Source organism: Oreochromis niloticus, linkage group LG20 (assembly GCF_001858045.2).
Source record: "Oreochromis niloticus isolate F11D_XX linkage group LG20, O_niloticus_UMD_NMBU, whole genome shotgun sequence".
NCBI lineage: Eukaryota > Metazoa > Chordata > Actinopteri > Cichliformes > Cichlidae > Oreochromis > Oreochromis niloticus.
In genome coordinates this window covers 702,647-707,861 of record NC_031984.2, presented here as the reverse complement: position 1 = coordinate 707,861, position 5,215 = coordinate 702,647, and positions in this window count along the sequence as shown.

Here is a 5,215-nt window from a genome sequence, read left to right as displayed (position 1 = left end):
ACTCTACTAAAACCTCAGCCAGTAATAGGTAGGCCAACTTTTGGACCATCTAGTTGTCTGTATGTCTGCAGCAGTACGTGCACCACATTTGCACACTGAATCAGAAAGTGCCAAAGACAGTCCTGGTGGAGTGAGGAGCTGTAACGAGAAGCAGATGCTCTGTTTATATTCTAAAAATGTTTTAAGCTTGTTTCAAAGATTCTGTACAGCAGCTTTAAATGTTTTCCAAAAGCGCACATACACTTATCAGTGTTTCTCAAACTTTTTACAGTGTGTACCACCTGATAAAATGTCAAGCTCTCCTAAGTACCACTATGAAAGCATGAAACTCATAAATCTTACAACACAAAATTAGTATTATTAAATTAGTCAAATTAGTATCTGCAGTAAAGATTTTTACATACATTGTATACACTGTACCACAGGCAAAGTTGCCTCCATTTTTATAGTTTTTTTAATTAATATTTTGTAATAATTTATTCTGTTTTGGGAGTATATTTTTATGTATCTGTATTATATTATACACACACACATTAAAAGTGAATCTCTGTCCAAATGCACTCAGTTTACTTTTTACTCACTATGAGCATCATTCATTATTCTCCCCCAGTAATTAAGGTTAATATATGTATTTTTTTTATTCCAATCCATTCTTCTTTTGCAGCATTTAAATAAACTTTATCAGATTTGATGGTTTTGTTACAGACTTTAAAAAAGTGTTTTGCTTTTCTTTCACAGATGTGGGGATTAAATTGTGTTAAAATGTACAAAACGGTGATGTCATGTATCGTGACGAGGACCCAGGCACAGAGAGACTTGATGAATTTAAGAATCTTATGATTTAATAAAGAAATTTGCAGACTTGCACAGAGAAGGTAAAATTATGATGACTGATAATGGAGACGAAGACAACAGACGACGAGGACAGGGAGGAACAGGTTTAAATGCACCAAGGAGACAGTCAGAGAGAACTCAGGACAACTGGAGACATTTAAGGATGCAGGGACTGACAGAGACGGGGAAGAAGTCTCATTGTGACGAGTAAAGTTTATCTTGCCTGGCTGGGCAGCTCTCTGGGTGCTCAGCACCCCCAAAGCTCTGATCCTAGAATCGCCCCTGGTAGATACTAAATATTACATGTTATTGTGCAGCACGCAAGATCGACAGCGCACAATGTGCTTTGAGGTAGCAGCCAAGAAAGGTGTAGCTTGTGTCTGTGTACACCTGTGTGCACACCTGTGTGGATCGGCGCGCTTGTATTCAAAAGATTTCTCCATGTAATGATCTGCTAGGGACTGTGGGGAGCCACAGCCCCGTCCCCCAGGGCATGAAGCAGGTATGGAGGAGATCCAGGCCCCAGACATCCAGAAGCCCCAGAATACGAGGACCCAAGGAGGACCACCGCAGGGTAACCATGCCACCCTCCTGGGAAGAGCTGAGGAGAGCCCCAAACGAGAGGTCACTCAGCAGCCACGGAGCAGAGGCCAGAGGGGGCTGCAGTGACGTGCCCGTGGGCCCTGCCGGCAGCCAGCTGTGCCAGAGAGGACCGGGCCTCAAGCCCAGAGGTTAGCCAAAAGTCGTAGCAGCATCTCCGGCTAACGTATGCTTCATGTCAATGTGATATTTTAAGGTGGAAGTGCTTCGGTGAAAAGAAAATGCATAATACTTTATGTCGGTCAACTGTTCCGTCTTCTTATTTTTTTAATACTCAAATTTCCCATCGAGAGGGCCAATGCGTGTTTATCATCTTCCATATTGAGTTGATTGACTCAGCTGCCCGTCACTACCAGATGTACTGCCCACATGTGTGAAGGTAACTCTACTTGGACAAACTGTCGGAAATGCGTTGACAGAAACATTTCAGGGATTTTGAGGCATTCTGCGCTCCAGATGCGTTAAATGCGTTGAAAATTTTAATCGTGTTGACCGTGATGGCGGATTAATTTGTATTAACGCGTTAATTTTGACAGCACTAGTTTGTATATATATATATTTTTTTAAAAATTCCCCCCCTCGCCCCTGTGGGCGGTCTTTCTCCTTCAAGCTCGGGTCCTCTACCAGAGGCCTGGGAGCTTGAGGGTCCTGCAGTATCTTAGCTGTTCCCAGGACTGCGCTCTTCTGGACAGAGATCTCCGATGTTGTTCCCGGGATCTGCTGGAGCCACTCACCCAGTTTGGGGGTCACTGCACCTAGTGCTCCGATTACCACTGGGACCACCATCACGTTCACCCTCCACAATTCTTTTGCTGCTGGTTCAGTGAATTTTGGTCTGAGAAGGACGAAACCTACAGCTTCAGAATCCGTGAGATGTCCGTGTACGGTGAATGATCCGCACTTTGTGTTTAAATCTTTCTGCAGAATCGTTGCTGGTTTAGCTGTTTGGCAATTGTTGAAATGCTTCTGTGAGCAAAATAATTTTTATTTAAAAATCAATTCAGGATTTAATGAATTGATATCACATTATTCAAACTAAAATCGATTTGAATCAGAAAATCGATTTTTTAAACCTATCCTAGTCCTGTTGATCTTGTTCAAATCAAGGCATTTCATATTGCCAATATTATTATAAATCACTAGATATATATTCATCACTATGCAGATAACACCCAGCTATATCTGTCTGTTAGCACTGTGCTAATATGTAAAATCAGGCATCAGCAATAAAAACACATTTAGTGCACTACAAATCCGTTGATGAATACGAGGCTTTAATAGTTTTAATGAAGCTCAGTGAGGTACATAAAAATCAGGCATTTTGATAATACAAAACAAACATTTTCACATTGGTACTGACCAGAAATATTCTGAAATGACTATGATATTATCAAGTTACTGCATATTACATGATGCATGTAAAGAATAAAATGTGATATTCAGATGCCGAGTCACATTGAACAGATCAGTACACTGAATTTTTCCAGAAAAAAGGATTCAGGTTGCTTTGAAACGAGCAACACTGCCACAAAATTCAATAAGTCATGAAGTTTTATCTCATGTAAACAAACATGTCATTGACATATAGGTAAGTTAAAAAAGGATGAAGTCGTCGCATTTTACATGCACACTCATATATAACCTGATAAACAGTATTTACTAGTAACAAATAAATAAATTCAATATAGGCACACCCAGTAATTAAAGCAGATTGTTACGGCACATTCAGCACAGCCTGGCGTCCGGCCGTCATTCTCTCGCGACACAGGTGCATCCAACCGCCAGATCGAACGGACAGCTGCAATACTCATGCGTGCCTATCCTCTCGTACACCTGAATCTGTAAGAAGATTGGTCTGGCCTCCATGTCCTTCACACTGCAAGGCAAGCATACGGCCTGCAGGATGGTCTCTGGTTCTCGCCCTGCTTTAGAGTTGTTTCTGAAACACAGGAAAACAAAGTCCACGGATAAATGGAAGTGTTCAGGTGTGACAGTGTCAGACATTAAGATCTGCTCACGCTGGACTCAAAAGCCTATGAATTTCAGCTCTAACACATGTGCTTGTTCCAGCACTGTGTCCAACCGTTTCTGTGCTAAAACCAGTTTTTATGGCTACGTGGCATAAAGTCTGTAGCAAGATTGGACTGACAGGTCATTACCCAGTAATCCTCCCCGCTCATTTGTGACTGTAATGAAATCATAATTTACAAAATGAATATTGTGTTTTATTCAGTAAGACCTGAAAGCAGCGACTGAGACCATGAAGTCACGAGGACAGAGTTTAGAGAGGCCCCCACTGTAAGCCGAGTGTGAGCTATGTGCATCCTTACACTCACGAAGCATCAGTCATATATATACAGCTGTATCTGTGTGATTAATAAAGCCTAAGTCTTTCTTCCTCCTCTGTTTCTTGGCTTTAAGTAAGTAAACTCACTGTAGTTTCCAGGGCGCGACTGAAGAACTTTGGAGGTCTGACACATGAGTGAAGTACTGCCTGTGATAGTGCTGAGCGTGGTTGCAGTTTTGAGGACAAACCGGGCTGCTGAACGCTGTCCCCATCAGTCCCAGGAAGAGCTGGAAAGACAAACACACATTTTACAATGACGCCGATCAGAGGCTTTGGCTGATCTGTCTCCAACATCCCTCCAAAAGAAGCTCAATGAAAACGGTTTGCTCTGTACACACACGTCACACAGGTTTGTGTAGTAATGAGCTGTGCAGTCCAAAGCTGTTTCCAGGCTGTCACTGTGAGGTGAACTCAGACTGTACAAAGCGTCTGCACACCTGTTCTCCAGGTGATGGCTCGTACTCACCAGAATAGCGCTGGAGTTCATGCTGAAGCTGCTGAGCTGGAATGCGTCTCCTCCTGTTCACCTGTGTAAACTCTCTGCTGGCACAAAGCTGCTGGTGTCTCCCTGTCTGAGCACACCTGTTTTATCCCGTCACTCGCTGATGAAAGCTCATTTGCATTGCGTGGGAGAGGTGGCGGAGCCGTGTCAGCGGGATGTCATCATCACGCTCTGGTAGTCAGCGAGTGTGTACGTGGTTTAAGTTTGTTTTGTGTCGTGGCTAAATTTAGCCTGAACCTGCAGACTTTAAGTCAGCTTTAAGCTTTATTGTTCCCGAGGGGAAACTTTCAAGTTTCAAAGCAAAGAGAGAAAATCAAAGGTGAAAACATAACATGAGATTTCAAAAGGTAAAAAGACTGTAACAGAATTAAATACACATTTAATGGCTTTTATTTCATTTAATTGAGCTCTTTTAGATATGTTATAATATCCTTTAGTTGGCTTTTGACTTTCTGACCTGCTGATCAGTTTGAAGTTATCCTGGATTACTGAGCACTTTCAGACTTCTTCTCTGGTTTTCAGGCTCTTATTTTGTCAAGTCAGCCTTTGGGATGATCCTCAGTCAGACTAAATACTGACATTTATCACAGCTTAAGGGAAACTACATTTGACCTGATGTAGCTGCAGTTTATACGACCTGTGTTTTGTTTCATGTCCAAACTGAGTGTTCGAATGTCTCGTTATCCAGTTATTTTCCTCGAGGGTCAAAATTCCCAGGCTCGGGACACCATGACAGGGATTTCCTTAGGGTGTCGTGCCAGGGAATCCTCGTCTTCTGCTACATCACCAAAACGCAGCTTCCCTGGAATTTGACCCGGCCTGACACCCACACACCGATGGAAGTCCTGATGCAAGTGTGGGTTGGAACAAGTAGGAACAAGCCTGCTGCCTACTATCACTGCTTTCACAACACCTGAAGCGCTCACCTAATG